General features: G+C 32.3%; 1 long non-coding RNA gene across 1 annotated transcript; it reads right to left on the bottom strand.

Annotated features, from left to right (window-relative positions):
- Positions 1-3,272: 3,272 nt before the first annotated feature.
- Positions 3,273-7,152, bottom strand: LOC114076444. Its single transcript, XR_003577375.1, has 2 exons — positions 3,708-7,152; positions 3,273-3,539 (listed from the first exon to the last, which is right to left on the bottom strand). It is a non-coding gene; the product is annotated as an uncharacterized LOC114076444 (long non-coding RNA).
- Between the last annotated feature and the right edge of the window lie 4,529 nt (positions 7,153-11,681).

Below are 11,681 nucleotides of genomic sequence, written 5' to 3'. Positions count from 1 at the left end.
GACTAAGACTAGCCTCTTAGTCTCATGTCATTATACTCGTAGGTTGAAAAACGCGGAAAAATATTAAACTTTCATTACAACTACTTGGAGGTTTACATAGACCTCTACATACACATAATATATAGTTATATCGTGTATACATAGACCCTTTGTATAGGAAGGTTACATAGTCTTCTGCTTTTATTGCACATTATTATATAGAAAATACCATAGTCATAAAAGTCATCTCATCTCATAACCATCTATTCGAAGTGTATCAAATTTAGGCATAACCCTTACATCAATTCAAAATACCACATATAGGTCATACAAAAGAATAGTACTCAATTGAAAAGGAAAGAATTTACAGAGTCTTTAAGCTCTTAACAAGTCTGTAAGCTAGATAGTGTCATTGCCCTCGGAAGTTGAGGACCTACCCTACTTGAATAATATGAAGAATCCAAGCCTTCAACAATGTCGCCTTCCGAACTCTTCAACGACCCGAACCTAAAATGTTTGGGAAAAGGGAAGAAAATGGGGTTAGTACTCCACATGTACTAAGTGCGAGACCTTATGAACATATACAAGCAACACATGCTAAAAAGGGACTTTTAGTTAAAACATGCCATTTTACCCTTATAGGAACCTAATGCAAAGACAAGCAAGTCATATCAACCAACCAAACATGCTTACTAACTTAACAAGTAATACGTATTCCAACACACTTGAAACCATGATTTGCTACAACCCTATCATCAAGGAATAACATCACAAGAATGAATAAGAGTCAATCATATCATAATAACAAGACAACTACTCATGAATCTTTATCAAGTCATCAAGTGCAATGACCAAGCAAAGCCCTATAACCTTACTTAATCAAGTAGCCTCAACAAGAAACCATAACCAACTTCCAACTTCACATAACATGACATTTAGATTTAAATTTCATCTTATGTTAACATTATAACCCAATGCATACTCATAAGTGAACTAATTAATATATAGTGTCAACAATGTGCCAAGTTTATCATGTACATATCATATATCTTCATAAAATAAACATTTATATAAGAACATCTTCCTAAGACTCCCCTCAAGGCTAAGTAGTGCAATGTATAGGTACAGTCTCATACCCCTACCTAGACTAAGCTAGACCTGTTAGGTTATCCAAGTTAGAGTACAAGTCCTTTAATTCATATTACCTTTTGGGAACATCTTTCCCTAACTGATATACCACATGAGCTAGTGCGGAATCCGGCATCATAAAGCCCTAAAGTGAAAGAAGGAGGACTACTTGCACAAGTAGTACTAAAACATGAAACATAGAAACTACGTGGATCCACTAGTTAGTATTCCTATGGGGGCAACATAGTTCAACAACTAGGAGATATAGTTGGGACCTTCTTTATGCGCCATGCATTATAGTCTCCAATCACAAGAGTAATTTCATGTTCCTACCTTCTCGATGTGATAAGGGACACTCCTTAATCTAGTTCACTCAGTGCTAAGCTAGAGTCCTTTTTTGAAATATCTTTAAGCCTTTAATTATCAATCATAGCTTACTTTAGGTAATAGGGTCTACTACCACTTGTATAATAATCATCATCAATAGCTCAACAAGAATTGTATGAGTATAAGTCCTTTCATCACAATTCATATAGGTGAGGTTAACACATTAGCAATTCATAGCATATCAAGGCACATTGATATATCACATACACCTTAATAAACCTCACAACATAGTCAAGACATTTAAATTAAACATCATACAACCCTATCATCCTAACATAAGGCATACTCTAATGTAACATCATGACTTAACCACAGTTAATCACATTTGGATGTAAAGATAGAGATTCTAAGACTTACAAAGTCTTTCTTATAGTTCATCATCAAGGTCTTACCGTCAACCCATAACTCAAGCCACTAGGGGAGTAAAATCATCACAGAATGATAACCAATTAGATAACAAGGCCAGTTCCATCTCTCTAACACAATTCAACACTAGATCATAGCTTAAGACAAGATACATAGACTAAGTTCACAACATACTTCATAACCTAAATCACATCTCAAGAACTAGAATAATAGTCCTATAATTCATCTTAATGTATTCATAATAACATCATAGAAAAGTAATCTAATCAATAACCAAGTCAATTGAATGATCACAATACAATAGATGTCAAGATTACAACCTAGGGTTAGGGGTTGAGGATCATGTTCTTCATGTAATACCAAACCATAAACAATTACAATAAAGTAAAGTTAAAATACATGTTAATATACTCACAATTAAACCATTAACAACTCAATTCACAACCTCATTTTCGTAATTGGATGAAACCCATAAGAAAACTCAACTTTTGAAAGCCATTGTGAATGAACCCTTTCAGGAAAGAATCTCAAAGGTGAATTAGATCCCATACCTTAATGTTTGATGACAACTTGATGGTGTATTCTTCCCTTTCCAGCCCCCAAAACCCTTATCCTTGCTAGTATTCAATGGTGAGTGCAAGTAGAGAGAGAAAGAAGAGAAAAGGAAAAGAGTTTGTATTGAGAGTTTTAATTAGATTAATTGGTGTTGGGGCCTTTATATGGTAGTTTAAGTTAGTTAATTAGTATCCACTTAATCCCTAACTAAACCCTAAACCACTTATTCAATTAAATGACTTAACACTAAAACGTGCAGGAAAATCACCCACTCACAGACGGAACCCCGCCGACGGGCCGTCTGTGAGTTTATGGACCTGCCCCCATCTCGTCCTGCACTCCGTTGATTAGTTCAGCCTCTGTGCAGGCGAGGGGCTTCCTCAACTTGGCTAAGTATGGCACAATGGTGGAATTGATGCCCCGTTGGTCCACACACAGGCCGTTGACTTCCTCGTCGATGCACACAGCTTCAGGCAGTGTTGCCTCAACCTACAGCGGTCCTCCTCAAGGGACCTTGGTTGGTCCTTAGGGATTCTTACCCGGACATTTGAACCATGAAACAATTCAAACACCTATTATCTACCTCTTTTACCAATTTTTATACATTTCCGAAACCTAAAAGTTAGTCAAATAGGCTAATGCATGGTAGTACCTCCTTGAACCAACTTCCGGACGTCATGAACGTTCTTCGACGTTTTAGTTCTTTAACTTCCTAAATGACCAAAATTCATTAAAATGGAATGAAAGATAGTTTTTAGACCTCATGACACCCTTTTTAGGCTTTACGACACGTCTTGGATTTTCAAGGTGTTACACCACTATTATAGATCATTATTATTGCAACTGCTAAGGAAATATCATGACAAAATTTCAGTTGGTATAAATGGGGACATCTTTTACATTTTAAACAAAACATGAAGACAATTGTGTTTCTCCTATGCTTCAACTTGCTATGACAAATCTGTGTTGATTACTTGAATCAATCATTATACTGGTTAAAGTGAACCCACTTTTTTCTTGACAGTGATGCATCTTAATCCATCCTTAACCAATAATTGAAAAAATGAAGATGAAGTTGATGTTATCAGACTTTGTTTCCTTATAAATACTTTCCTCTACCTGACCTGCATTATAAACAAATTATCCTCGATCAATTATTAGTGGAAATCAGAAATAACAGAAACATGCCACAATCCTTGAAATAGGTCATCTCTTTTATTGAGCAGAAATACAAAGATAACTTTTCCTTTTTTTAAATAAATTGCATGTAATTAAATAATATGGGCACATACTATTGTCCAACTCTAAAGTGGGAAAAATCAAGTAGAGAAGATATATCATTGAAGATAAATCTGATTTAGGCAAAGATCAAGTTTTCCCCAAATTCCAAACATGCTCCCAAGTGTACATGTAAATTCAAAATGAAAATGTGGTTTAGAGTAGCCATAGTAATTGACAACAAATACTAAATTACATAACAAACATACAAATACAAACATATGATCGACTGAATTTAAAAATGTTGAATAAAAATGCTTCAGTAGTTTGATTGTTTTAAAGCGTCATTAAAGAGTCAATCACACTAAATATATATTAAAAACTTGTGTTTCACAAAGATGCATAAATCATATTAAAAACATTCACACAATGACACATTATAAGAAAAATAATGGGGCACCTCACTATTCAAACAAGTTTACACTTTAAGGTAACTTGAAATTTCAGAAAGACATTGATTAGAATATATATATTGAAAGAGAGCTTGAAAAACGATGTGATCTTATCTCTTGACTATACCACGATCCAAAAATACGAATAATTGAGAAGAAACTAATTTATATTTCTCAACTAAGTGATTCTAGAGATGTGAATTTCTAAAAAACTTGAGTATATTGGAATAATGAAAATTTCACATGAGGGAGCACATATAGAAATATTCTAACTGCTACTCGAGAATTGTGCTCAAGTTTTTAAGCTAGTAAAAGGAAACAGACAGTAGGTTCGGACAAATATATAACATGATTCATGGTGATATCATTTAATATATAATCCGTATAATATTAAGAATCTAATAAAACAAAATACGGAGCCATCATTTACTTAGTCAAGGTCTGTCGTCATTTGTTTAAGCAAAAAAGATGGTCAAATTTATTAGAACTACTTAATCTAATGGAAAGCACAATAAGATTGACTTATGGTGGAAAAAGCAGTAAGGAGCTTCAGCAAAGAAAGTATAAACAATTGTCTTTTCTTTAATATCTTAAGAAATCTAAGAATCACAAAAGTCTTTAAAGCAAATATGTGTAAACAACTTGTAAGCATCAACATATTTATACTCATTTATAATTGTTAATTGCTTCAAGCTTGCACAAATCAGTGGCTTCATATCTGTAGGTTCATAGTTCACATTTATATTTTTTAATTGTAGTTTTAAGATAAAAAGAAGTAGAACAATGTCTATTGAATCTTAATTATTTACATAAAATATAAAACTAAGCAAGCAATACCATTGTTTACATAGTTGGAAAGTTGATTGATCATTTATTCTAATTATTCCTTGTTCCTAAAAACCATTTTTTCATAATAATTCTTATGAAGAAAGACGAAATTATCCTTTGAACACTAACACAGAAATTCAAACAAGTGACAACTTTCATTTCATGAATAAGAATACAATAAAACGAATAACAAATCATTTTTACTACAAATTCTTTATGGCAAGGGAACTTTAATTAATTGAAATATTTTCTCACATCTTAGAGGAGCTTATGAGAATATTTCTTGAACTTACTAAACAAGATATGTTTAAGAGAAGATATTGTAGTTGTTTACTACTTTAGTTACAAGAAATACATAATAATAGCAAGGAAAGGGCTGATCTTTCACTTATTTTGATGGAAAACAACCACTACACAACAACATAAAAACACATTTTTTATCGTATTATTCACACCAACAATGCATAAACATATACTTCAATTAATTAGCAAAGCATCTTTCAAGGAGACAAGATGGTCAAAATATTAGACATAAACTAGGCAACAAGACAATGTTTGATTTTAATCAATACGAGCGAGTATCAAGTTGTCCTAGTTCAACTAGTCCACTTGCTGCTATTGAAGGTGACCTTTCGTGAAGGAACCTTTCTCTGAGAAGTGGCTGTAGAAGGACAAACTTTAGAACAAAAGCAAGACCTAACAAAGAACACATGAAGCTTTAAGTCATAATTTCTATTGAGAATGTCATGCAAGAAATATAGAGTTAAGAAATCTTCAACTTAATGAATAAAGTATAACAAAGAGAATAAAGAAAGAAAAAAAGAAACATAGAGAACTGTAACTAAACAAAACAAGAGTGAAATAGAGATAATTGTAAAGAGGAAAAGAAAAGAAGCTACAAGAGTGGCACAAAAGAAAAACTGATCGAAGGATAAAGAGAAGGAGAATATGATATGAAAGAAGGAGGACGCATAGGAATACATGGAGTTTGAAGAAGGAAAATAACAACATTTAATGTCATTTTTTCTTAAAAATTGACATTTTATATAAAGGAGAAGTGATTGATTACTACATCGATGCGTTCTGATTTAATGAAGCATTTGTATATATCTGACCAAGCTTTTAGGTCTACTGATGAAGCTCTTTCTTGTGATATTGAAAGATTAAATTTCGAATAAGCTTCAAAGTCACGTTTTGAGCAATTGATAATTCAAAATGGTCCAGTATTTTTACAATTTATAGAAACTCAGGCCACTTTTCAAGTTATAAATTATAGCACAATCCATTTCATCCAAAGCTCTCATGATTGGTGGGAAACAAAAACAGCTTACACAGACAAAACAAAATGTCCTCTTTGCATAACATCAATAGTACTTAAGTTAAAGTTTATATATTTATTTTTAAATTGTCTAAATATAACGACAAGATCAAATGATGATCACATAAAAAGCAACAAAGAACCTACAAGATGTCACTTTTTTCATAAGAACTGAACAACAAATCTCAAAAAGAGACTCTGCAAATTAACGAAAGCATAAAATGTTTCCTCTTTCAACTAATTGTGAACTTGAAATATAATGATTCAGTGAGGCAAAACTATTAAACATCAAACATATATCTAAAACTCAAAAGATAACTTTATACCATACAACCCAACAAAATGCATATCACAGTTAATCTTCTACCAACAAAATCACCATCTAATTTCAATCACTGTTTTATCCCTACAAGATTGTAAACTTTGAAAGTCCAATTGGAGAAAGACTTAATTTTTTAACTAAAGATACAGGAAAGAAGAAGTTACTCCATAAATAAGGAGAGAATAAGTGAAAAAAATGAACATAAGATTCAATCATGCTACAAATTCATCCTTCTGTAACCCAAATTAAAAAACCCCAAAATAGAATAATTGAAATCAACAGTACGACAAATTCTTGAACACCAACATCACCAAAGCAACAACAACATCCATATACTTACAATTATTATCCTAACCCTATTTATTTGAAGAAAACTCAAGTTATTTAAAGGGTAAATATCAAATTGTACCTGAAGAATAAAGTCTAGGATGAACAATTGATGTCCACAGAGGTGAGAAACAAACATTCTTCTCCCAAAATATAAAGGACATCAATGTTGGTGATGAGTACACTAGAAATTCTTTCACCAGAATTGTGTGGGTGTGTTTTGATGGATTTTACATACTACAATTTTTGATGGGTAGGGGAAGTGGGATAAGTCGTGGTTAGGGGAAAACTAAAAGTCGAAAACACTATAGCCTAATATTAGTTGATTAATTAATTTTTATCGACCGGCTATTATGTTTTTTACTAACGAAATATCATCCATTTTTAATATTGATAAAAAATGTTTTAACGTCTAAAAATGGTCACTATAAAAATATTTATAACGATCGGATTGATTTCCCTTTGTTATGAAATGGCCGTTAAAACTCATATTTCTTGTAGTGTTTGTAACCTGTCTTGTGCGTGCATTAAGAAGTTCTTTGCTTTCTTATATTCCTCCTCATGTTGCTCCATAGCTCTTGTGACAATGTCCAAATGCTCATCTAGGGTTCTAATAGTAGATTGATGCTTCTTTTCAGCACTTCTCTGAATCAATATTACTTTCTCTTTGAATATTGCATCACGTTGTGCGAACTCTTCTCTAGCAATCTTTAGGTCATTACTTAGGATATCTAAAGTATACCTATAATTTCTTTCCACCTCGAGTCGGGCATGCCGTATTCTGACTTCAACTTCCTCTTCTCGGTCAATGATTTATCGCGCTGACCGTTCGGGCATTACTTTGAGAGAGATCAAATAACCAACAGAGGTATGAGGGTTCAACTTATACTTCAACGCGATCATCTACCATAGCTTGCGAACTTAAAGTTTGACTACCACCCCAAATCTTTTGGGCTTCTAATTCTTGATCCCGATCTTCATATGCCACCTCCCGTAGGGAACTCTGTGTATCCTCAGCCCTAGGCAAAACTTTTTTTTATCCTAGTTGGTGTAGCACCCGAAGGGGTATGTATGGCTTGAACCCGCGAAGGCCTGTCACAACAATAAATAGACGATAGGAACACATAACAATTTCCTCACTCCTAGGGAACCAATGAAAGTTCCATGTAATATTAGATGCAGTCAATTTAAGAAGATAATGTGTCCATGCTTTGACACCTTTTGGAAATTTCTTTGCTAATTCCTTCATCCTTCTCTGGGTGGATCAAAATATAATTCGTCCAATCAGATTGAAATCTTTCACAAAACCTTAAAAAAGTCTCGCCGTTCTCTAGAAACCACATTTTGTAATAGAATGCTACAACCTTAAAAAAGTCTCCCCGCGTTCTCTACATTTAATCAAAGCATGATAAATATAAGCTAATATCATCAACAAAATAGTGGATTTGTTTTTCTTTATCATAACAATGACTATTCCTGCTAGACGAACATAATTTTTCTCTCCTAAACAAAACCATAGCTCCCAAAAAGGCAACCATGAATGCTTGTTGTCTATGCTTTTCCATAGTAGGGAGGTGTTGTCCATTTTTAAGTTGCATCCCATAGTACGAAAATACTTATTTCTTTTAGTATCCTGAGTACTTAAATTCCAATGAAACCAACCCATTATCGAAACACTCTTTATGAGGATGAACGATGTATATCTGTTCAAAAATTTTTTCCCGCTGACACTCCTTGGGGCTGTCAATGTTTAGTTCGGAGATTCTTACCTAGCCCTATCAAATCACCCTATTATTCAAATGTAGGCGTCAAATCAAAACTACTAAAGTGAAATACATTGCTTGTAGAATCCCAAAACTTAATCAAAGCCTCGACCAAATCTCTATTGGGACTAAACCTCATGATATATGTAAAGAAACCAAGATGTTTGAATATCTCAGTTCGCCTAAACTTTTGCATATTGTTCCACGTATCCATGAATAGTTGCGGGGTCTTATTCGTGATGGTGAATTTTCGGGGATCATTGACCATTTTGCCAGCTTCATCCCTTGATCTCTTATCACATCTCATAGATCTCATGATTACCTAGTTGTGAAAACAAACTTGGTATTTAAAACAAAATTTAACTTATAAAATTTTGATCATTTCAAATCATTTGTTGGTAAAGTTAAAAAGAAAAAAACATAAAAAATGATTCAAAACACCTAAAGTGATCATTCTTTTGAAAAAAATTTTTGTTGAACTCACTTAAGAAAGCTTAGGTTGTTTTCGTAGAGAATGACCAGATAAGGAGATAATTTTTGTAAGTGAAAAAAAGGGAAAGAAAAATAAAACAAGGTGGACAAGCACAATTTAGAAGACATATATATACATATATTGTTATTATTTTTATACACTATTATTATTAGTATTATTATTTGTGATAAAAACAAAAATAAAATTGACGGTTATGTGTGTGTGTACATATATATATACATATATACATACATACATACATACATATATGTATATGTATATATATATATATATATATATATATATATATATATATTATATTTATGTATTTATTTATAATTTTCTATTTGTTTATCTTGAATCATTTTTGGAAGTGTGTAAAAATAGACATTTATTCCTTTAGTCATTTATCCTAAAGGCGGTCAACATTTGTTATAGTCTTCCACATGACATTACGGTCAAACGAAAATGTACTTGTCCTAGATACACGTGGCCCCCATTCCAAGTCTCTCTAAATTAAATGCATAAGATGCGGATAAAGCGAAGCCAAGTAAGGATATTATGTCTTCAGGTTTTAGTTTTACTAAGGTTGAACTTGTTAAAATAAGCGGACAACTCGAGTTAGGGAGTAACAAAATACCGGTAGGAGCGCTTTCCGACTTTTTGCATGGGTGCTCCCCATCCTAAACATGTATTGCTAAAAGTCCTTCACCATGGATCAAAGATCCACTAGCTATATTGATAGAAGCGGGGTGCGCATTCACAATTCCCATATTGGTATTATAGAAGACCTAGACGGGTGAGTGAGAAGATAGTGATAATGCAATTCAAATATTATCAAAATAGTAAATAAATAGACAATTACCACATTAAGACGGTAAATAAAATGTCCAAAAGCGTAAATAAATAAGTCATATTCATACATAAGTCAATATTATAAGCTTGAATTCTAGTTATCTGAAGCAGAATCCCCATCTGTCACGCCTGTTTTTTTTTTCCTAAAAAAATTGATGTTTTATGAATGAAAAAGAGTTTTTCTAATTAAAGTGGCATTCTGAAAAGGGAGTAGTTTGTTTCTTCAGAGTTGCCACTTGGAATTGAGTTTTGGTGTTCCAAGTCACCTTATTTTAGAATCCCTAGTTGAGAGGAAATTTGACTCTAATTTTATTAGTCTGTAAACTAGAAATTCGGGTAAGAAATTCTGTTGATTGAGGGGAAGGTGTTAGGCACCCATCAAGTCCCCTGGTTCTAGCACGATCGCTTTATTGACTGTAGTATCACTTGACTTAATATTAGGATATTATATTGTTAGATTCATAAAAATATTATTTATCCTCATTTTATGATTTATTTTAAACTTATTAAAGACTATCTTATATATTTTTAATCTATGGAAAATTGTCTTATTATTTTTGGTATATGTCCATCAATTTAATATTTCAAACACTCATATTTTTTTTCTTTTACATTTTTGTAAATATATTTTTTTAATGTTACTATGGGTAGAATTTGTATATGTATGTAACGCTTAGGAATTAGAGTTTGTGTAGGATTGAGATTTTTTGAGTTTGAACAAATTTAGGATTGTATTTTTTAGTTAGATTTAATATAGGAAATAAAAATTTATGTGGTTATTAGTTTAAAGAGAAAAATATAAGGAATTTCTTTGTTATCTTTTCTGCACGTTTTATTTGGTTACTTTTGTATGTTTCTTTTTTTAAATTCTATTTCTCTTTTCTTCTTACTTTTTTTAACTTTTCTTTTTTTTTCATGAAAGGGGAGAACCCCCTAGAAATAACATGGCATACTTGACGTCTCGAAGGTCTTATAAATGCCCATAGTCATCATTCATTGCATTGTTAAAGAAAATTAGCGAAAAATTAAAACTTTTCATAGAACATCGTATTCTAGAAAAATCAAATATATATATAAAATATCATATGTGGTTGTACTCTAAGTCTCTTTTTCCATTTTAGACTCAACATCAATAGAGTAGGATAGAGACATGACCCTTATCAATGTATAACAATAACTAAGCTAATACATAACTTTGAACATAAACATAACATAGGAAATCCTTGAATCTTAGGGATCCATTTCTTGAGGTTGGGAAAGACATATCAAGCACTTCACTTTAGAGATATCCTTTAAGCATCTATAACTTACACATTGTGTAAAAAGGTGAATAAGAATAGTGTTAGTACAAGAATCCACTAAGTATAGAAAACCATGCATCATGCCTTTTTGTAAAAATTCATAAAACATTGATATAATAAGTACAACAAGCTCCTATACTTCACATAGGCATAGAGATTATTCATAACATCACATAAAGTCACATAGTTCATCTAAGGCATATTTGTCATATTCATAACATAATATTCCCTTTACTGTAAGTTTCTTACTCCCAAGTAACCCTCTAGTAATACTTGTTGCAATGCACAAATAGTATCCCATTTCACTATCCACACTCAAGCATCACGTTAAGGTCACGAAGTTGAACAAAACACCTAACCTTTATTAACAAAAACATAGGAATCCATGAAAACATAGAATATCATAAGAC

Source organism: Solanum pennellii, chromosome 3 (genome assembly GCF_001406875.1).
Source record: "Solanum pennellii chromosome 3, SPENNV200".
In the NCBI taxonomy this organism is placed as follows: Eukaryota; Viridiplantae; Streptophyta; class Magnoliopsida; order Solanales; family Solanaceae; genus Solanum; species Solanum pennellii.
This window is presented reverse-complemented; position numbering and strand designations above follow the sequence as displayed.